This window comes from Gasterosteus aculeatus, chromosome 2 (assembly GCF_964276395.1).
Source record: "Gasterosteus aculeatus chromosome 2, fGasAcu3.hap1.1, whole genome shotgun sequence".
Lineage (NCBI taxonomy): Eukaryota > Metazoa > Chordata > Actinopteri > Perciformes > Gasterosteidae > Gasterosteus > Gasterosteus aculeatus.
The window spans coordinates 23,876,201-23,891,039 of NC_135689.1; the positions used below are offsets into that span (position 1 = coordinate 23,876,201).

Genomic DNA, 14,839 nt, shown 5'->3' on the forward strand with positions numbered 1-14,839 from the left:
GATTAGGTAGAGGACATACAGTTGCTTACGGCCATACCTCTCTGGCTCCGCCTGATCTCGTCTGATCTCAGAAGCTAAGCAGAGTAGGGCCTGGTTAGTACTTGGATGGAAGACCGCCTGGGAATCCCAGGTGCCGTAAGCTTTTTCATTTCTCTCTCTGGAAGAAATCGAGAAGGCATTAGAAAGTGACTCCTTTTTCATTATCTAAACTCCAAAACCTTTGACACATTTTAAAATATTAGGAAGAGGACATACAGTTGCTTACGGCCATACCTCTCTGGCTCCGCCTGATCTCGTCTGATCTCAGAAGCTAAGCAGAGTAGGGCCTGCTTAGTACTTGGATGGAAGACCGCCTGGGAATCCCAGGTGCTGTAAGCTTTTTCATTTCGATCTGTAAAAGACACAGAGAAGAACTTAGAAAGTGACTCCATTTCATTGTCAAAACTCCAAAACCTTTGACACATTTTAAAAGATTAGGTAGAGGACATACAGTTGCTTACGGCCATACCTCTCTGGCTCCGCCTGATCTCGTCAGATCTCAGAAGCTAAGCAGAGTAGGGCCTGGTTAGTACTTGGATGGAAGACCGCCTGGGAATCCCAGGTGCTGTAAGCTTTTTCATTTCGATCTGTAAAAGACACAGAGAAGAACTTAGAAAGTGACTCCATTTCATTGTCAAAACTCCAAAACCTTTGACACATTTTAAAAGATTAGGTAGAGGACATACAGTTGCTTACGGCCATACCTCTCTGGCTCTGCCTGATCTCGTCTGATCTCAGAAGCTAAGCAGAGTAGGGCCTGGTTAGTACTTGGATGGAAGACCGCCTGGGAATCCCAGGTGCCGTAAGCTTTTTCATTTCTATCTGTAAAAGACACAGAGAACGCCTTAGAAAGTGACTCCATTTCATTGTCAAAACTACAAAACCTTTGACACATTTTAAAAGATTAGGTAGAGGACATACAGTTGCTTACGGCCATACCTCTCTGGCTCCGCCTGATCTCGTCAGATCTCAGAAGCTAAGCAGAGTAGGGCCTGGTTAGTACTTGGATGGAAGCCCGCCTGGGAATCCCAGGTGCCGTAAGCTTTTTCATTTCTATCTGTAAAAGACACAGAGAAGGCCTTAGAAAGTGACTCCATTTCATTGTCAAAACTCCAAAACCTTTGACACATTTTAAAAGATTAGGAAGAGGACATACAGTTGCTTACGGCCATACCTCTCTGGCTCCGCCTGATCTCGTCTGATCTCAGAAGCTAAGCAGAGTAGGGCCTGGTTAGTACTTGGATGGAAGACCGCCTGGGAATCCCAGGTGCTGTAAGCTTTTTCATTTCGATCTGTAAAAGACACAGAGAAGGCCTTAGAAAGTGACTCCATTTAATTGTCAAAACTACAAAACCTTTGACACATTTTAAAAGATTAGGTAGAGGACATACAGTTGCTTACGGCCATACCTCTCTGGCTCCGCCTGATCTCGTCTGATCTCAGAAGCTAAGCAGAGTAGGGCCTGGTTAGTACTTGGATGGAAGACCGCCTGGGAATCCCAGGTGCCGTAAGCTTTTTCATTTCTCTCTCTGGAAGAAATCGAGAAGGCATTAGAAAGTGACTCCTTTTTCATTATCTAAACTCCAAAACCTTTGACACATTTTAAAATATTAGGAAGAGGACATACAGTTGCTTACGGCCATACCTCTCTGGCTCCGCCTGATCTCGTCAGATCTCAGAAGCTAAGCAGAGTAGGGCCTGGTTAGTACTTGGATGGAAGACCGCCTGGGAATCCCAGGTGCTGTAAGCTTTTTCATTTCGATCTGTAAAAGACACAGAGAAGAACTTAGAAAGTGACTCCATTTCATTGTCAAAACTCCAAAACCTTTGACACATTTTAAAAGATTAGGTAGAGGACATACAGTTGCTTACGGCCATACCTCTCTGGCTCCGCCTGATCTCGTCTGATCTCAGAAGCTAAGCAGAGTAGGGCCTGGTTAGTACTTGGATGGAACACCGCCTGGGAATCCCAGGTGCCGTAAGCTTTTTCATTTCTCTCTCTGGAAGAAATCGAGAAGGCCTTAGAAAGTGACTCCTTTTTCATTATCAAAACTCCAAAACCTTTGACACATTTTAAAAGATTAGGAAGAGGACATACAGTTGCTTACGGCCATACCTCTCTGGCTCCGCCTGATCTCGTCTGATCTCAGAAGCTAAGCAGAGTAGGGCCTGGTTAGTACTTGGATGGAAGACCGCCTGGGAATCCCAGGTGCCGTAAGCTTTTTCATTTCTATCTGTAAAAGACACAGAGAACGCCTTAGAAAGTGACTCCATTTCATTGTCAAAACTACAAAACCTTTGACACATTTTAAAAGATTAGGTAGAGGACATACAGTTGCTTACGGCCATACCTCTCTGGCTCCGCCTGATCTCGTCAGATCTCAGAAGCTAAGCAGAGTAGGGCCTGGTTAGCACTTGGATGGAAGACCGCCTGGGAGTCCCAGGTGCCGTGTGCTTTTTCATGTCTCTCTCTGGAAGAAATCGAGAAGGCATTAGAAAGTGACTCCTTTTTCATTATCAAAACTCCAAAACCTTTGACACATTTTAAAAGATTAGGTAGAGGACATACAGTTGCTTACGGCCATACCTCTCTGGCTCCGCCTGATCTCGTCTCATCTCAGAAGCTAAGCAGAGTAGGGCCTGGTTAGTACTTGGATGGAAGACCGCCTGGGAATCCCAGGTGCCGTAAGCTTTTTCATTTCTCTCTCTGGAAGAAATCGAGAAGGCCTTAGAAAGTGACTCCATTTTCATTATCAAAACTCCAAAACCTTTGACACATTTTAAAAGATTAGGAAGAGGACATACAGTTGCTTACGGCCATACCTCTCTGGCTCCGCCTGATCTCGTCTGATCTCAGAAGCTAAGCAGAGTAGGGCCTGGTTAGTACTTGGATGGAAGACCGCCTGGGAATCCCAGGTGCCGTAAGCTTTTTCATTTCTATCTGTAAAAGACACAGAGAACGCCTTAGAAAGTGACTCCATTTCATTGTCAAAACTACAAAACCTTTGACACATTTTAAAAGATTAGGTAGAGGACATACAGTTGCTTACGGCCATACCTCTCTGGCTCCGCCTGATCTCGTCAGATCTCAGAAGCTAAGCAGAGTAGGGCCTGGTTAGTACTTGGATGGAAGCCCGCCTGGGAATCCCAGGTGCCGTAAGCTTTTTCATTTCTATCTGTAAAAGACACAGAGAAGGCCTTAGAAAGTGACTCCATTTCATTGTCAAAACTACAAAACCTTTGACACATTTTAAAAGATTAGGTAGAGGACATACAGTTGCTTACGGCCATACCTCTCTGGCTCCGCCTGATCTCGTCTGATCTCAGAAGCTAAGCAGAGTAGGGCCTGGTTAGTACTTGGATGGAAGACCGCCTGGGAATCCCAGGTGCCGTAAGCTTTTTCATTTCTCTCTCTGGAAGAAATCGAGAAGGCATTAGAAAGTGACTCCTTTTTCATTATCTAAACTCCAAAACCTTTGACACATTTTAAAATATTAGGAAGAGGACATACAGTTGCTTACGGCCATACCTCTCTGGCTCCGCCTGATCTCGTCTGATCTCAGAAGCTAAGCAGAGTAGGGCCTGGTTAGTACTTGGATGGAAGACCGCCTGGGAATCCCAGGTGCTGTAAGCTTTTTCATTTCGATCTGTAAAAGACACAGAGAAGGCCTTAGAAAGTGACTCCATTTAATTGTCAAAACTACAAAACCTTTGACACATTTTAAAAGATTAGGTAGAGGACATACAGTTGCTTACGGCCATACCTCTCTGGCTCCGCCTGATCTCGTCTGATCTCAGAAGCTAAGCAGAGTAGGGCCTGGTTAGTACTTGGATGGAAGACCGCCTGGGAATCCCAGGTGCCGTAAGCTTTTTCATTTCTCTCTCTGGAAGAAATCGAGAAGGCATTAGAAAGTGACTCCTTTTTCATTATCTAAACTCCAAAACCTTTGACACATTTTAAAATATTAGGAAGAGGACATACAGTTGCTTACGGCCATACCTCTCTGGCTCCGCCTGATCTCGTCAGATCTCAGAAGCTAAGCAGAGTAGGGCCTGGTTAGTACTTGGATGGAAGACCGCCTGGGAATCCCAGGTGCTGTAAGCTTTTTCATTTCGATCTGTAAAAGACACAGAGAAGAACTTAGAAAGTGACTCCATTTCATTGTCAAAACTCCAAAACCTTTGACACATTTTAAAAGATTAGGTAGAGGACATACAGTTGCTTACGGCCATACCTCTCTGGCTCCGCCTGATCTCGTCTGATCTCAGAAGCTAAGCAGAGTAGGGCCTGGTTAGTACTTGGATGGAACACCGCCTGGGAATCCCAGGTGCCGTAAGCTTTTTCATTTCTCTCTCTGGAAGAAATCGAGAAGGCCTTAGAAAGTGACTCCTTTTTCATTATCAAAACTCCAAAACCTTTGACACATTTTAAAAGATTAGGAAGAGGACATACAGTTGCTTACGGCCATACCTCTCTGGCTCCGCCTGATCTCGTCTGATCTCAGAAGCTAAGCAGAGTAGGGCCTGGTTAGTACTTGGATGGAAGACCGCCTGGGAATCCCAGGTGCTGTAAGCTTTTTCATTTCGATCTGTAAAAGACACAGAGAAGGCCTTAGAAAGTGACTCCATTTAATTGTCAAAACTACAAAACCTTTGACACATTTTAAAAGATTAGGTAGAGGACATACAGTTGCTTACGGCCATACCTCTCTGGCTCCGCCTGATCTCGTCTGATCTCAGAAGCTAAGCAGAGTAGGGCCTGGTTAGTACTTGGATGGAAGACCGCCTGGGAATCCCAGGTGCCGTAAGCTTTTTCATTTCTCTCTCTGGAAGAAATCGAGAAGGCATTAGAAAGTGACTCCTTTTTCATTATCTAAACTCCAAAACCTTTGACACATTTTAAAATATTAGGAAGAGGACATACAGTTGCTTACGGCCATACCTCTCTGGCTCTGCCTGATCTCGTCAGATCTCAGAAGCTAAGCAGAGTAGGGCCTGGTTAGTACTTGGATGGAAGACCGCCTGGGAATCCCAGGTGCTGTAAGCTTTTTCATTTCGATCTGTAAAAGACACAGAGAAGAACTTAGAAAGTGACTCCATTTCATTGTCAAAACTCCAAAACCTTTGACACATTTTAAAAGATTAGGTAGAGGACATACAGTTGCTTACGGCCATACCTCTCTGGCTCCGCCTGATCTCGTCTGACCTCAGAAGCTAAGCAGAGTAGGGCCTGGTTAGTACTTGGATGGAAGACCGCCTGGGAATCCCAGGTGCCGTAAGCTTTTTCATTTCTATCTGTAAAAGACACAGAGAACGCCTTAGAAAGTGACTCCATTTCATTGTCAAAACTACAAAACCTTTGACACATTTTAAAAGATTAGGTAGAGGACATACAGTTGCTTACGGCCATACCTCTCTGGCTCCGCCTGATCTCGTCAGATCTCAGAAGCTAAGCAGAGTAGGGCCTGGTTAGCACTTGGATGGAAGACCGCCTGGGAGTCCCAGGTGCCGTGAGCTTTTTCATTTCTCTCTCTGGAAGAAATCGAGAAGGCATTAGAAAGTGACTCCTTTTTCATTATCAAAACTCCAAAACCTTTGACACATTTTAAAAGATTAGGAAGAGGACATACAGTTGCTTATGGCCATACCTCTCTGGCTCCGCCTGATCTCGTCTGATCTCAGAAGCTAAGCAGAGTAGGGCCTGGTTAGTACTTGGATGGAAGACCGCCTGGGAATCCCAGGTGCTGTAAGCTTTTTCATTTCGATCTGTAAAAGACACAGAGAAGGCCTTAGAAAGTGACTCCATTTCATTGTCAAAACTACAAAACCTTTGACACATTTTAAAAGATTAGGTAGAGGACATACAGTTGCTTACGGCCATACCTCTCTGGCTCCGCCTGATCTCGTCTCATCTCAGAAGCTAAGCAGAGTAGGGCCTGGTTAGTACTTGGATGGAAGACCGCCTGGGAATCCCAGGTGCCGTAAGCTTTTTCATTTCTCTCTCTGGAAGAAATCGAGAAGGCCTTAGAAAGTGACTCCATTTTCATTATCAAAACTCCAAAACCTTTGACACATTTTAAAAGATTAGGAAGAGGACATACAGTTGCTTACGGCCATACCTCTCTGGCTCCGCCTGATCTCGTCTGATCTCAGAAGCTAAGCAGAGTAGGGCCTGGTTAGTACTTGGATGGAAGACCGCCTGGGAATCCCATGTGCTGTAAGCTTTTTCATTTCGATCTGTAAAAGACACAGAGAAGGCCTTAGAAAGTGACTCCATTTAATTGTCAAAACTACAAAACCTTTGACACATTTTAAAAGATTAGGTAGAGGACATACAGTTGCTTACGGCCATACCTCTCTGGCTCCGCCTGATCTCGTCTGATCTCAGAAGCTAAGCAGAGTAGGGCCTGGTTAGTACTTGGATGGAAGACCGCCTGGGAATCCCAGGTGCTGTAAGCTTTTTCATTTCGATCTGTAAAAGACACAGAGAAGGCCTTAGAAAGTGACTCCATTTAATTGTCAAAACTACAAAACCTTTGACACATTTTAAAAGATTAGGTAGAGGACGTACAGTCGCTTACGGCCATACCTCTCTGGCTCCGCCTGATCTCGTCAGATCTCATAAGCTAAGCAGAGTAGGGCCTGGTTAGTACTTGGATGGAAGCCCGCCTGGGAATCCCAGGTGCCGTAAGCTTTTTCATTTCTCTCTCTGGAAGAAATCGAGAAGACATTAGAAAGTGACTCCATTTCATTGTCAAAACTACAAAACCTTTGACACATTTTAAAAGATTAGGTAGAGGACATACAGTTGCTTACGGCCATACCTCTCTGGCTCCGCCTGATCTCGTCTGATCTCAGAAGCTAAGCAGAGTAGGGCCTGGTTAGTACTTGGATGGAAGACCGCCTGGGAATCCCAGGTGCCGTAAGCTTTTTCATTTCTATCTGTAAAAGACACAGAGAAGGCCTTAGAAAGTGACTCCATTTAATTGTCAAAACTACAAAACCTTTGACACATATTAAAAGATTAGGTAGAGGACATACAGTTGCTTACGGCCATACCTCTCTGGCTCCGCCTGATCTCGTCAGATCTCAGAAGCTAAGCAGAGTAGGGCCTGGTTAGTACTTGGATGGAAGACCGCCTGGGAATCCCAGGTGCCGTAAGCTTTTTCATTTCTCTCTCTGGAAGAAATCGAGAAAGCATTAGAAAGTGACTCCTTTTTCATTATCAAAACTCCAAAACCTTTGACACATTTTAAAAGATTAGGAAGAGGACATACAGTCGCTTACGGCCATACCTCTCTGGCTCCGCCTGATCTCGTCAGATCTCATAAGCTAAGCAGAGTAGGGCCTGGTTAGTACTTGGATGGAAGCCCGCCTGGGAATCCCAGGTGCCGTAAGCTTTTTCATTTCTCTCTCTGGAAGAAATCGAGAAGACATTAGAAAGTGACTCCATTTCATTGTCAAAACTACAAAACCTTTGACACATTTTAAAAGATTAGGTAGAGGACATACAGTTGCTTACGGCCATACCTCTCTGGCTCCGCCTGATCTCGTCTGATCTCAGAAGCTAAGCAGAGTAGGGCCTGGTTAGTACTTGGATGGAAGACCGCCTGGGAATCCCAGGTGCTGTACGCTTTTTCATTTCTATCTGTAAAAGACACAGAGAAGGCCTTAGAAAGTGACTCCATTTAATTGTCAAAACTACAAAACCTTTGACACATATTAAAAGATTAGGTAGAGGACATACAGTTGCTTACGGCCATACCTCTCTGGCTCCGCCTGATCTCGTCAGATCTCAGAAGCTAAGCAGAGTAGGGCCTGGTTAGTACTTGGATGGAAGACCGCCTGGGAATCCCAGGTGCCGTAAGCTTTTTCATTTCTCTCTCTGGAAGAAATCGAGAAAGCATTAGAAAGTGACTCCTTTTTCATTATCAAAACTCCAAAACCTTTGACACATTTTAAAAGATTAGGAAGAGGACATACAGTTGCTTACGGCCATACCTCTCTGGCTCCGCCTGATCTCGTCTGATCTCAAAAGCTAAGCAGAGTAGGGCCTGGTTAGTACTTGGATGGAAGACCGCCTGGGAATCCCAGGTGCTGTAAGCTTTTTCATTTCGATCTGTAAAAGACACAGAGAAGGCCTTAGAAAGTGACTCCATTTAATTGTCAAAACTACAAAACCTTTGACACATTTTAAAAGATTAGGTAGAGGACATACAGTTGCTTACGGCCATACCTCTCTGGCTCCGCCTGATCTCGTCTGATCTCAGAAGCTAAGCAGAGTAGGGCCTGGTTAGTACTTGGATGGAAGACCGCCTGGGAATCCCAGGTGCCGTAAGCTTTTTCATTTCTCTCTCTGGAAGAAATCGAGAAGGCATTAGAAAGTGACTCCTTTTTCATTATCTAAACTCCAAAACCTTTGACACATTTTAAAATATTAGGAAGAGTACATACAGTTGCTTACGGCCATACCTCTCTGGCTCCGCCTGATCTCGTCAGATCTCAGAAGCTAAGCAGAGTAGGGCCTGGTTAGTACTTGGATGGAAGACCGCCTGGGAATCCCAGGTGCTGTAAGCTTTTTCATTTCGATCTGTAAAAGACACAGAGAAGAACTTAGAAAGTGACTCCATTTCATTGTCAAAACTACAAAACCTTTGACACATTTTAAAAGATTAGGTAGAGGACATACAGTTGCTTACGGCCATACCTCTCTGGCTCCGCCTGATCTCGTCAGATCTCAGAAGCTAAGCAGAGTAGGGCCTGGTTAGTACTTGGATGGAAGACCGCCTGGGAATCCCAGGTGCCGTAAGCTTTTTCATTTCTCTCTCTGGAAGAAATCGAGAAGGCATTAGAAAGTGACTCCTTTTTCATTATCTAAACTCCAAAACCTTTGACACATTTTAAAATATTAGGAAGAGGACATACAGTTGCTTACGGCCATACCTCTCTGGCTCCGCCTGATCTCGTCTGATCTCAGAAGCTAAGCAGAGTAGGGCCTGCTTAGTACTTGGATGGAAGACCGCCTGGGAATCCCAGGTGCTGTAAGCTTTTTCATTTCGATCTGTAAAAGACACAGAGAAGAACTTAGAAAGTGACTCCATTTCATTGTCAAAACTCCAAAACCTTTGACACATTTTAAAAGATTAGGTAGAGGACATACAGTTGCTTACGGCCATACCTCTCTGGCTCTGCCTGATCTCGTCTGATCTCAGAAGCTAAGCAGAGTAGGGCCTGGTTAGTACTTGGATGGAAGACCGCCTGGGAATCCCAGGTGCCGTAAGCTTTTTCATTTCTATCTGTAAAAGACACAGAGAACGCCTTAGAAAGTGACTCCATTTCATTGTCAAAACTACAAAACCTTTGACACATTTTAAAAGATTAGGTAGAGGACATACAGTTGCTTACGGCCATACCTCTCTGGCTCCGCCTGATCTCGTCAGATCTCAGAAGCTAAGCAGAGTAGGGCCTGGTTAGTACTTGGATGGAAGCCCGCCTGGGAATCCCAGGTGCCGTAAGCTTTTTCATTTCTATCTGTAAAAGACACAGAGAAGGCCTTAGAAAGTGACTCCATTTCATTGTCAAAACTCCAAAACCTTTGACACATTTTAAAAGATTAGGAAGAGGACATACAGTTGCTTACGGCCATACCTCTCTGGCTCCGCCTGATCTCGTCTGATCTCAGAAGCTAAGCAGAGTAGGGCCTGGTTAGTACTTGGATGGAAGACCGCCTGGGAATCCCAGGTGCTGTAAGCTTTTTCATTTCGATCTGTAAAAGACACAGAGAAGGCCTTAGAAAGTGACTCCATTTAATTGTCAAAACTACAAAACCTTTGACACATTTTAAAAGATTAGGTAGAGGACATACAGTTGCTTACGGCCATACCTCTCTGGCTCCGCCTGATCTCGTCTGATCTCAGAAGCTAAGCAGAGTAGGGCCTGGTTAGTACTTGGATGGAAGACCGCCTGGGAATCCCAGGTGCCGTAAGCTTTTTCATTTCTCTCTCTGGAAGAAATCGAGAAGGCATTAGAAAGTGACTCCTTTTTCATTATCTAAACTCCAAAACCTTTGACACATTTTAAAATATTAGGAAGAGGACATACAGTTGCTTACGGCCATACCTCTCTGGCTCCGCCTGATCTCGTCAGATCTCAGAAGCTAAGCAGAGTAGGGCCTGGTTAGTACTTGGATGGAAGACCGCCTGGGAATCCCAGGTGCTGTAAGCTTTTTCATTTCGATCTGTAAAAGACACAGAGAAGAACTTAGAAAGTGACTCCATTTCATTGTCAAAACTCCAAAACCTTTGACACATTTTAAAAGATTAGGTAGAGGACATACAGTTGCTTACGGCCATACCTCTCTGGCTCCGCCTGATCTCGTCTGATCTCAGAAGCTAAGCAGAGTAGGGCCTGGTTAGTACTTGGATGGAACACCGCCTGGGAATCCCAGGTGCCGTAAGCTTTTTCATTTCTCTCTCTGGAAGAAATCGAGAAGGCCTTAGAAAGTGACTCCTTTTTCATTATCAAAACTCCAAAACCTTTGACACATTTTAAAAGATTAGGAAGAGGACATACAGTTGCTTACGGCCATACCTCTCTGGCTCCGCCTGATCTCGTCTGATCTCAGAAGCTAAGCAGAGTAGGGCCTGGTTAGTACTTGGATGGAAGACCGCCTGGGAATCCCAGGTGCCGTAAGCTTTTTCATTTCTATCTGTAAAAGACACAGAGAACGCCTTAGAAAGTGACTCCATTTCATTGTCAAAACTACAAAACCTTTGACACATTTTAAAAGATTAGGTAGAGGACATACAGTTGCTTACGGCCATACCTCTCTGGCTCCGCCTGATCTCGTCAGATCTCAGAAGCTAAGCAGAGTAGGGCCTGGTTAGCACTTGGATGGAAGACCGCCTGGGAGTCCCAGGTGCCGTGTGCTTTTTCATGTCTCTCTCTGGAAGAAATCGAGAAGGCATTAGAAAGTGACTCCTTTTTCATTATCAAAACTCCAAAACCTTTGACACATTTTAAAAGATTAGGTAGAGGACATACAGTTGCTTACGGCCATACCTCTCTGGCTCCGCCTGATCTCGTCTCATCTCAGAAGCTAAGCAGAGTAGGGCCTGGTTAGTACTTGGATGGAAGACCGCCTGGGAATCCCAGGTGCCGTAAGCTTTTTCATTTCTCTCTCTGGAAGAAATCGAGAAGGCCTTAGAAAGTGACTCCATTTTCATTATCAAAACTCCAAAACCTTTGACACATTTTAAAAGATTAGGAAGAGGACATACAGTTGCTTACGGCCATACCTCTCTGGCTCCGCCTGATCTCGTCTGATCTCAGAAGCTAAGCAGAGTAGGGCCTGGTTAGTACTTGGATGGAAGACCGCCTGGGAATCCCAGGTGCCGTAAGCTTTTTCATTTCTATCTGTAAAAGACACAGAGAACGCCTTAGAAAGTGACTCCATTTCATTGTCAAAACTACAAAACCTTTGACACATTTTAAAAGATTAGGTAGAGGACATACAGTTGCTTACGGCCATACCTCTCTGGCTCCGCCTGATCTCGTCAGATCTCAGAAGCTAAGCAGAGTAGGGCCTGGTTAGTACTTGGATGGAAGCCCGCCTGGGAATCCCAGGTGCCGTAAGCTTTTTCATTTCTATCTGTAAAAGACACAGAGAAGGCCTTAGAAAGTGACTCCATTTCATTGTCAAAACTACAAAACCTTTGACACATTTTAAAAGATTAGGTAGAGGACATACAGTTGCTTACGGCCATACCTCTCTGGCTCCGCCTGATCTCGTCTGATCTCAGAAGCTAAGCAGAGTAGGGCCTGGTTAGTACTTGGATGGAAGACCGCCTGGGAATCCCAGGTGCCGTAAGCTTTTTCATTTCTCTCTCTGGAAGAAATCGAGAAGGCATTAGAAAGTGACTCCTTTTTCATTATCTAAACTCCAAAACCTTTGACACATTTTAAAATATTAGGAAGAGGACATACAGTTGCTTACGGCCATACCTCTCTGGCTCCGCCTGATCTCGTCTGATCTCAGAAGCTAAGCAGAGTAGGGCCTGGTTAGTACTTGGATGGAAGACCGCCTGGGAATCCCAGGTGCTGTAAGCTTTTTCATTTCGATCTGTAAAAGACACAGAGAAGGCCTTAGAAAGTGACTCCATTTAATTGTCAAAACTACAAAACCTTTGACACATTTTAAAAGATTAGGTAGAGGACATACAGTTGCTTACGGCCATACCTCTCTGGCTCCGCCTGATCTCGTCTGATCTCAGAAGCTAAGCAGAGTAGGGCCTGGTTAGTACTTGGATGGAAGACCGCCTGGGAATCCCAGGTGCCGTAAGCTTTTTCATTTCTCTCTCTGGAAGAAATCGAGAAGGCATTAGAAAGTGACTCCTTTTTCATTATCTAAACTCCAAAACCTTTGACACATTTTAAAATATTAGGAAGAGGACATACAGTTGCTTACGGCCATACCTCTCTGGCTCCGCCTGATCTCGTCAGATCTCAGAAGCTAAGCAGAGTAGGGCCTGGTTAGTACTTGGATGGAAGACCGCCTGGGAATCCCAGGTGCTGTAAGCTTTTTCATTTCGATCTGTAAAAGACACAGAGAAGAACTTAGAAAGTGACTCCATTTCATTGTCAAAACTCCAAAACCTTTGACACATTTTAAAAGATTAGGTAGAGGACATACAGTTGCTTACGGCCATACCTCTCTGGCTCCGCCTGATCTCGTCTGATCTCAGAAGCTAAGCAGAGTAGGGCCTGGTTAGTACTTGGATGGAACACCGCCTGGGAATCCCAGGTGCCGTAAGCTTTTTCATTTCTCTCTCTGGAAGAAATCGAGAAGGCCTTAGAAAGTGACTCCTTTTTCATTATCAAAACTCCAAAACCTTTGACACATTTTAAAAGATTAGGAAGAGGACATACAGTTGCTTACGGCCATACCTCTCTGGCTCCGCCTGATCTCGTCTGATCTCAGAAGCTAAGCAGAGTAGGGCCTGGTTAGTACTTGGATGGAAGACCGCCTGGGAATCCCAGGTGCTGTAAGCTTTTTCATTTCGATCTGTAAAAGACACAGAGAAGGCCTTAGAAAGTGACTCCATTTAATTGTCAAAACTACAAAACCTTTGACACATTTTAAAAGATTAGGTAGAGGACATACAGTTGCTTACGGCCATACCTCTCTGGCTCCGCCTGATCTCGTCTGATCTCAGAAGCTAAGCAGAGTAGGGCCTGGTTAGTACTTGGATGGAAGACCGCCTGGGAATCCCAGGTGCCGTAAGCTTTTTCATTTCTCTCTCTGGAAGAAATCGAGAAGGCATTAGAAAGTGACTCCTTTTTCATTATCTAAACTCCAAAACCTTTGACACATTTTAAAATATTAGGAAGAGGACATACAGTTGCTTACGGCCATACCTCTCTGGCTCTGCCTGATCTCGTCAGATCTCAGAAGCTAAGCAGAGTAGGGCCTGGTTAGTACTTGGATGGAAGACCGCCTGGGAATCCCAGGTGCTGTAAGCTTTTTCATTTCGATCTGTAAAAGACACAGAGAAGAACTTAGAAAGTGACTCCATTTCATTGTCAAAACTCCAAAACCTTTGACACATTTTAAAAGATTAGGTAGAGGACATACAGTTGCTTACGGCCATACCTCTCTGGCTCCGCCTGATCTCGTCTCATCTCAGAAGCTAAGCAGAGTAGGGCCTGGTTAGTACTTGGATGGAAGACCGCCTGGGAATCCCAGGTGCCGTAAGCTTTTTCATTTCTCTCTCTGGAAGAAATCGAGAAGGCCTTAGAAAGTGACTCCATTTTCATTATCAAAACTCCAAAACCTTTGACACATTTTAAAAGATTAGGAAGAGGACATACAGTTGCTTACGGCCATACCTCTCTGGCTCCGCCTGATCTCGTCTGATCTCAGAAGCTAAGCAGAGTAGGGCCTGGTTAGTACTTGGATGGAAGACCGCCTGGGAATCCCATGTGCTGTAAGCTTTTTCATTTCGATCTGTAAAAGACACAGAGAAGGCCTTAGAAAGTGACTCCATTTAATTGTCAAAACTACAAAACCTTTGACACATTTTAAAAGATTAGGTAGAGGACATACAGTTGCTTACGGCCATACCTCTCTGGCTCCGCCTGATCTCGTCTGATCTCAGAAGCTAAGCAGAGTAGGGCCTGGTTAGTACTTGGATGGAAGCCCGCCTGGGAATCCCAGGTGCCGTAAGCTTTTTCATTTCTCTCTCTGGAAGAAATCGAGAAGACATTAGAAAGTGACTCCATTTCATTGTCAAAACTACAAAACCTTTGACACATTTTAAAAGATTAGGTAGAGGACATACAGTTGCTTACGGCCATACCTCTCTGGCTCCGCCTGATCTCGTCTGATCTCAGAAGCTAAGCAGAGTAGGGCCTGGTTAGTACTTGGATGGAAGACCGCCTGGGAATCCCAGGTGCCGTAAGCTTTTTCATTTCTATCTGTAAAAGACACAGAGAAGGCCTTAGAAAGTGACTCCATTTAATTGTCAAAACTACAAAACCTTTGACACATATTAAAAGATTAGGTAGAGGACATACAGTTGCTTACGGCCATACCTCTCTGGCTCCGCCTGATCTCGTCAGATCTCAGAAGCTAAGCAGAGTAGGGCCTGGTTAGTACTTGGATGGAAGACCGCCTGGGAATCCCAGGTGCCGTAAGCTTTTTCATTTCTCTCTCTGGAAGAAATCGAGAAAGCATTAGAAAGTGACTCCTTTTTCATTATCAAAACTCCAAAACCTTTGACACATTTTAAAAGATTAGGAA

At 44.7% G+C, this 14,839-nt stretch overlaps 63 non-coding genes across 63 annotated transcripts; all 63 read left to right on the plus strand.

Annotated features, from left to right (window-relative positions):
* Positions 1-23: 23 nt before the first annotated feature.
* On the plus strand, positions 24-142 carry LOC144404882 (5S ribosomal RNA). Its single transcript, XR_013466823.1, has one exon. It is a non-coding gene; the product is annotated as a 5S ribosomal RNA (ribosomal RNA).
* A 117-nt stretch (positions 143-259) lies between these two features.
* On the plus strand, positions 260-378 carry LOC144398788 (5S ribosomal RNA). Its single transcript, XR_013460935.1, has one exon. It is a non-coding gene; the product is annotated as a 5S ribosomal RNA (ribosomal RNA).
* A 116-nt stretch (positions 379-494) lies between these two features.
* Positions 495-613, plus strand: LOC144390469 (5S ribosomal RNA). Its single transcript, XR_013454506.1, has one exon. It is a non-coding gene; the product is annotated as a 5S ribosomal RNA (ribosomal RNA).
* A 116-nt stretch (positions 614-729) lies between these two features.
* LOC144397460 (5S ribosomal RNA) lies at positions 730-848 on the plus strand. The gene has a single exon (XR_013459606.1). It is a non-coding gene; the product is annotated as a 5S ribosomal RNA (ribosomal RNA).
* Positions 849-964: 116 nt separating this feature from the next.
* LOC144397752 (5S ribosomal RNA) lies at positions 965-1,083 on the plus strand. Its single transcript, XR_013459899.1, has one exon. It is a non-coding gene; the product is annotated as a 5S ribosomal RNA (ribosomal RNA).
* Positions 1,084-1,199: 116 nt separating this feature from the next.
* LOC144396894 (5S ribosomal RNA) lies at positions 1,200-1,318 on the plus strand. Its single transcript, XR_013459040.1, has one exon. It is a non-coding gene; the product is annotated as a 5S ribosomal RNA (ribosomal RNA).
* Positions 1,319-1,434: 116 nt separating this feature from the next.
* On the plus strand, positions 1,435-1,553 carry LOC144404883 (5S ribosomal RNA). Its single transcript, XR_013466824.1, has one exon. It is a non-coding gene; the product is annotated as a 5S ribosomal RNA (ribosomal RNA).
* Positions 1,554-1,670: 117 nt separating this feature from the next.
* LOC144390470 (5S ribosomal RNA) lies at positions 1,671-1,789 on the plus strand. Its single transcript, XR_013454507.1, has one exon. It is a non-coding gene; the product is annotated as a 5S ribosomal RNA (ribosomal RNA).
* A 116-nt stretch (positions 1,790-1,905) lies between these two features.
* Positions 1,906-2,024, plus strand: LOC144397798 (5S ribosomal RNA). The gene has a single exon (XR_013459945.1). It is a non-coding gene; the product is annotated as a 5S ribosomal RNA (ribosomal RNA).
* Positions 2,025-2,141: 117 nt separating this feature from the next.
* LOC144404884 (5S ribosomal RNA) lies at positions 2,142-2,260 on the plus strand. Its single transcript, XR_013466825.1, has one exon. It is a non-coding gene; the product is annotated as a 5S ribosomal RNA (ribosomal RNA).
* Positions 2,261-2,376: 116 nt separating this feature from the next.
* On the plus strand, positions 2,377-2,495 carry LOC144399346 (5S ribosomal RNA). Its single transcript, XR_013461491.1, has one exon. It is a non-coding gene; the product is annotated as a 5S ribosomal RNA (ribosomal RNA).
* A 117-nt stretch (positions 2,496-2,612) lies between these two features.
* Positions 2,613-2,731, plus strand: LOC144399628 (5S ribosomal RNA). Its single transcript, XR_013461774.1, has one exon. It is a non-coding gene; the product is annotated as a 5S ribosomal RNA (ribosomal RNA).
* A 117-nt stretch (positions 2,732-2,848) lies between these two features.
* LOC144404885 (5S ribosomal RNA) lies at positions 2,849-2,967 on the plus strand. Its single transcript, XR_013466826.1, has one exon. It is a non-coding gene; the product is annotated as a 5S ribosomal RNA (ribosomal RNA).
* A 116-nt stretch (positions 2,968-3,083) lies between these two features.
* Positions 3,084-3,202, plus strand: LOC144397753 (5S ribosomal RNA). Its single transcript, XR_013459900.1, has one exon. It is a non-coding gene; the product is annotated as a 5S ribosomal RNA (ribosomal RNA).
* A 116-nt stretch (positions 3,203-3,318) lies between these two features.
* LOC144404886 (5S ribosomal RNA) lies at positions 3,319-3,437 on the plus strand. Its single transcript, XR_013466827.1, has one exon. It is a non-coding gene; the product is annotated as a 5S ribosomal RNA (ribosomal RNA).
* A 117-nt stretch (positions 3,438-3,554) lies between these two features.
* LOC144396895 (5S ribosomal RNA) lies at positions 3,555-3,673 on the plus strand. The gene has a single exon (XR_013459041.1). It is a non-coding gene; the product is annotated as a 5S ribosomal RNA (ribosomal RNA).
* A 116-nt stretch (positions 3,674-3,789) lies between these two features.
* On the plus strand, positions 3,790-3,908 carry LOC144404887 (5S ribosomal RNA). Its single transcript, XR_013466828.1, has one exon. It is a non-coding gene; the product is annotated as a 5S ribosomal RNA (ribosomal RNA).
* A 117-nt stretch (positions 3,909-4,025) lies between these two features.
* LOC144390471 (5S ribosomal RNA) lies at positions 4,026-4,144 on the plus strand. The gene has a single exon (XR_013454508.1). It is a non-coding gene; the product is annotated as a 5S ribosomal RNA (ribosomal RNA).
* Positions 4,145-4,260: 116 nt separating this feature from the next.
* On the plus strand, positions 4,261-4,379 carry LOC144397799 (5S ribosomal RNA). Its single transcript, XR_013459946.1, has one exon. It is a non-coding gene; the product is annotated as a 5S ribosomal RNA (ribosomal RNA).
* A 117-nt stretch (positions 4,380-4,496) lies between these two features.
* LOC144396896 (5S ribosomal RNA) lies at positions 4,497-4,615 on the plus strand. The gene has a single exon (XR_013459042.1). It is a non-coding gene; the product is annotated as a 5S ribosomal RNA (ribosomal RNA).
* A 116-nt stretch (positions 4,616-4,731) lies between these two features.
* Positions 4,732-4,850, plus strand: LOC144404888 (5S ribosomal RNA). The gene has a single exon (XR_013466829.1). It is a non-coding gene; the product is annotated as a 5S ribosomal RNA (ribosomal RNA).
* A 117-nt stretch (positions 4,851-4,967) lies between these two features.
* On the plus strand, positions 4,968-5,086 carry LOC144397636 (5S ribosomal RNA). The gene has a single exon (XR_013459782.1). It is a non-coding gene; the product is annotated as a 5S ribosomal RNA (ribosomal RNA).
* Positions 5,087-5,202: 116 nt separating this feature from the next.
* Positions 5,203-5,321, plus strand: LOC144396990 (5S ribosomal RNA). The gene has a single exon (XR_013459136.1). It is a non-coding gene; the product is annotated as a 5S ribosomal RNA (ribosomal RNA).
* A 116-nt stretch (positions 5,322-5,437) lies between these two features.
* LOC144398348 (5S ribosomal RNA) lies at positions 5,438-5,556 on the plus strand. The gene has a single exon (XR_013460495.1). It is a non-coding gene; the product is annotated as a 5S ribosomal RNA (ribosomal RNA).
* A 117-nt stretch (positions 5,557-5,673) lies between these two features.
* LOC144397501 (5S ribosomal RNA) lies at positions 5,674-5,792 on the plus strand. Its single transcript, XR_013459647.1, has one exon. It is a non-coding gene; the product is annotated as a 5S ribosomal RNA (ribosomal RNA).
* A 116-nt stretch (positions 5,793-5,908) lies between these two features.
* Positions 5,909-6,027, plus strand: LOC144399629 (5S ribosomal RNA). Its single transcript, XR_013461775.1, has one exon. It is a non-coding gene; the product is annotated as a 5S ribosomal RNA (ribosomal RNA).
* Positions 6,028-6,144: 117 nt separating this feature from the next.
* Positions 6,145-6,263, plus strand: LOC144399117 (5S ribosomal RNA). The gene has a single exon (XR_013461262.1). It is a non-coding gene; the product is annotated as a 5S ribosomal RNA (ribosomal RNA).
* Positions 6,264-6,379: 116 nt separating this feature from the next.
* On the plus strand, positions 6,380-6,498 carry LOC144396897 (5S ribosomal RNA). The gene has a single exon (XR_013459043.1). It is a non-coding gene; the product is annotated as a 5S ribosomal RNA (ribosomal RNA).
* Positions 6,499-6,614: 116 nt separating this feature from the next.
* On the plus strand, positions 6,615-6,733 carry LOC144399520 (5S ribosomal RNA). The gene has a single exon (XR_013461666.1). It is a non-coding gene; the product is annotated as a 5S ribosomal RNA (ribosomal RNA).
* A 116-nt stretch (positions 6,734-6,849) lies between these two features.
* Positions 6,850-6,968, plus strand: LOC144404889 (5S ribosomal RNA). The gene has a single exon (XR_013466831.1). It is a non-coding gene; the product is annotated as a 5S ribosomal RNA (ribosomal RNA).
* A 116-nt stretch (positions 6,969-7,084) lies between these two features.
* LOC144400799 (5S ribosomal RNA) lies at positions 7,085-7,203 on the plus strand. Its single transcript, XR_013462734.1, has one exon. It is a non-coding gene; the product is annotated as a 5S ribosomal RNA (ribosomal RNA).
* A 117-nt stretch (positions 7,204-7,320) lies between these two features.
* LOC144399521 (5S ribosomal RNA) lies at positions 7,321-7,439 on the plus strand. The gene has a single exon (XR_013461667.1). It is a non-coding gene; the product is annotated as a 5S ribosomal RNA (ribosomal RNA).
* A 116-nt stretch (positions 7,440-7,555) lies between these two features.
* On the plus strand, positions 7,556-7,674 carry LOC144398646 (5S ribosomal RNA). The gene has a single exon (XR_013460793.1). It is a non-coding gene; the product is annotated as a 5S ribosomal RNA (ribosomal RNA).
* Positions 7,675-7,790: 116 nt separating this feature from the next.
* LOC144400800 (5S ribosomal RNA) lies at positions 7,791-7,909 on the plus strand. Its single transcript, XR_013462735.1, has one exon. It is a non-coding gene; the product is annotated as a 5S ribosomal RNA (ribosomal RNA).
* A 117-nt stretch (positions 7,910-8,026) lies between these two features.
* On the plus strand, positions 8,027-8,145 carry LOC144398400 (5S ribosomal RNA). The gene has a single exon (XR_013460547.1). It is a non-coding gene; the product is annotated as a 5S ribosomal RNA (ribosomal RNA).
* A 116-nt stretch (positions 8,146-8,261) lies between these two features.
* On the plus strand, positions 8,262-8,380 carry LOC144404890 (5S ribosomal RNA). Its single transcript, XR_013466832.1, has one exon. It is a non-coding gene; the product is annotated as a 5S ribosomal RNA (ribosomal RNA).
* Positions 8,381-8,497: 117 nt separating this feature from the next.
* On the plus strand, positions 8,498-8,616 carry LOC144390472 (5S ribosomal RNA). Its single transcript, XR_013454511.1, has one exon. It is a non-coding gene; the product is annotated as a 5S ribosomal RNA (ribosomal RNA).
* A 116-nt stretch (positions 8,617-8,732) lies between these two features.
* Positions 8,733-8,851, plus strand: LOC144400802 (5S ribosomal RNA). Its single transcript, XR_013462737.1, has one exon. It is a non-coding gene; the product is annotated as a 5S ribosomal RNA (ribosomal RNA).
* Positions 8,852-8,968: 117 nt separating this feature from the next.
* On the plus strand, positions 8,969-9,087 carry LOC144398790 (5S ribosomal RNA). Its single transcript, XR_013460937.1, has one exon. It is a non-coding gene; the product is annotated as a 5S ribosomal RNA (ribosomal RNA).
* Positions 9,088-9,203: 116 nt separating this feature from the next.
* Positions 9,204-9,322, plus strand: LOC144397461 (5S ribosomal RNA). Its single transcript, XR_013459607.1, has one exon. It is a non-coding gene; the product is annotated as a 5S ribosomal RNA (ribosomal RNA).
* A 116-nt stretch (positions 9,323-9,438) lies between these two features.
* On the plus strand, positions 9,439-9,557 carry LOC144397754 (5S ribosomal RNA). Its single transcript, XR_013459901.1, has one exon. It is a non-coding gene; the product is annotated as a 5S ribosomal RNA (ribosomal RNA).
* Positions 9,558-9,673: 116 nt separating this feature from the next.
* LOC144396899 (5S ribosomal RNA) lies at positions 9,674-9,792 on the plus strand. The gene has a single exon (XR_013459045.1). It is a non-coding gene; the product is annotated as a 5S ribosomal RNA (ribosomal RNA).
* Positions 9,793-9,908: 116 nt separating this feature from the next.
* On the plus strand, positions 9,909-10,027 carry LOC144404892 (5S ribosomal RNA). Its single transcript, XR_013466834.1, has one exon. It is a non-coding gene; the product is annotated as a 5S ribosomal RNA (ribosomal RNA).
* Positions 10,028-10,144: 117 nt separating this feature from the next.
* On the plus strand, positions 10,145-10,263 carry LOC144390474 (5S ribosomal RNA). Its single transcript, XR_013454512.1, has one exon. It is a non-coding gene; the product is annotated as a 5S ribosomal RNA (ribosomal RNA).
* Positions 10,264-10,379: 116 nt separating this feature from the next.
* On the plus strand, positions 10,380-10,498 carry LOC144397801 (5S ribosomal RNA). The gene has a single exon (XR_013459948.1). It is a non-coding gene; the product is annotated as a 5S ribosomal RNA (ribosomal RNA).
* A 117-nt stretch (positions 10,499-10,615) lies between these two features.
* On the plus strand, positions 10,616-10,734 carry LOC144404893 (5S ribosomal RNA). Its single transcript, XR_013466835.1, has one exon. It is a non-coding gene; the product is annotated as a 5S ribosomal RNA (ribosomal RNA).
* A 116-nt stretch (positions 10,735-10,850) lies between these two features.
* On the plus strand, positions 10,851-10,969 carry LOC144399347 (5S ribosomal RNA). Its single transcript, XR_013461492.1, has one exon. It is a non-coding gene; the product is annotated as a 5S ribosomal RNA (ribosomal RNA).
* Positions 10,970-11,086: 117 nt separating this feature from the next.
* On the plus strand, positions 11,087-11,205 carry LOC144399630 (5S ribosomal RNA). The gene has a single exon (XR_013461776.1). It is a non-coding gene; the product is annotated as a 5S ribosomal RNA (ribosomal RNA).
* Positions 11,206-11,322: 117 nt separating this feature from the next.
* Positions 11,323-11,441, plus strand: LOC144404894 (5S ribosomal RNA). The gene has a single exon (XR_013466836.1). It is a non-coding gene; the product is annotated as a 5S ribosomal RNA (ribosomal RNA).
* A 116-nt stretch (positions 11,442-11,557) lies between these two features.
* Positions 11,558-11,676, plus strand: LOC144397755 (5S ribosomal RNA). The gene has a single exon (XR_013459902.1). It is a non-coding gene; the product is annotated as a 5S ribosomal RNA (ribosomal RNA).
* A 116-nt stretch (positions 11,677-11,792) lies between these two features.
* Positions 11,793-11,911, plus strand: LOC144404895 (5S ribosomal RNA). Its single transcript, XR_013466837.1, has one exon. It is a non-coding gene; the product is annotated as a 5S ribosomal RNA (ribosomal RNA).
* A 117-nt stretch (positions 11,912-12,028) lies between these two features.
* Positions 12,029-12,147, plus strand: LOC144396900 (5S ribosomal RNA). The gene has a single exon (XR_013459046.1). It is a non-coding gene; the product is annotated as a 5S ribosomal RNA (ribosomal RNA).
* Positions 12,148-12,263: 116 nt separating this feature from the next.
* LOC144404896 (5S ribosomal RNA) lies at positions 12,264-12,382 on the plus strand. The gene has a single exon (XR_013466838.1). It is a non-coding gene; the product is annotated as a 5S ribosomal RNA (ribosomal RNA).
* Positions 12,383-12,499: 117 nt separating this feature from the next.
* Positions 12,500-12,618, plus strand: LOC144390475 (5S ribosomal RNA). The gene has a single exon (XR_013454514.1). It is a non-coding gene; the product is annotated as a 5S ribosomal RNA (ribosomal RNA).
* A 116-nt stretch (positions 12,619-12,734) lies between these two features.
* Positions 12,735-12,853, plus strand: LOC144397802 (5S ribosomal RNA). The gene has a single exon (XR_013459949.1). It is a non-coding gene; the product is annotated as a 5S ribosomal RNA (ribosomal RNA).
* Positions 12,854-12,970: 117 nt separating this feature from the next.
* LOC144396901 (5S ribosomal RNA) lies at positions 12,971-13,089 on the plus strand. Its single transcript, XR_013459047.1, has one exon. It is a non-coding gene; the product is annotated as a 5S ribosomal RNA (ribosomal RNA).
* A 116-nt stretch (positions 13,090-13,205) lies between these two features.
* On the plus strand, positions 13,206-13,324 carry LOC144404897 (5S ribosomal RNA). The gene has a single exon (XR_013466839.1). It is a non-coding gene; the product is annotated as a 5S ribosomal RNA (ribosomal RNA).
* A 117-nt stretch (positions 13,325-13,441) lies between these two features.
* Positions 13,442-13,560, plus strand: LOC144397637 (5S ribosomal RNA). The gene has a single exon (XR_013459783.1). It is a non-coding gene; the product is annotated as a 5S ribosomal RNA (ribosomal RNA).
* A 116-nt stretch (positions 13,561-13,676) lies between these two features.
* On the plus strand, positions 13,677-13,795 carry LOC144399631 (5S ribosomal RNA). The gene has a single exon (XR_013461777.1). It is a non-coding gene; the product is annotated as a 5S ribosomal RNA (ribosomal RNA).
* A 117-nt stretch (positions 13,796-13,912) lies between these two features.
* Positions 13,913-14,031, plus strand: LOC144399118 (5S ribosomal RNA). Its single transcript, XR_013461263.1, has one exon. It is a non-coding gene; the product is annotated as a 5S ribosomal RNA (ribosomal RNA).
* A 116-nt stretch (positions 14,032-14,147) lies between these two features.
* On the plus strand, positions 14,148-14,266 carry LOC144398108 (5S ribosomal RNA). The gene has a single exon (XR_013460255.1). It is a non-coding gene; the product is annotated as a 5S ribosomal RNA (ribosomal RNA).
* A 116-nt stretch (positions 14,267-14,382) lies between these two features.
* On the plus strand, positions 14,383-14,501 carry LOC144404898 (5S ribosomal RNA). The gene has a single exon (XR_013466840.1). It is a non-coding gene; the product is annotated as a 5S ribosomal RNA (ribosomal RNA).
* A 116-nt stretch (positions 14,502-14,617) lies between these two features.
* On the plus strand, positions 14,618-14,736 carry LOC144400803 (5S ribosomal RNA). Its single transcript, XR_013462738.1, has one exon. It is a non-coding gene; the product is annotated as a 5S ribosomal RNA (ribosomal RNA).
* Positions 14,737-14,839: the final 103 nt, after the last annotated feature.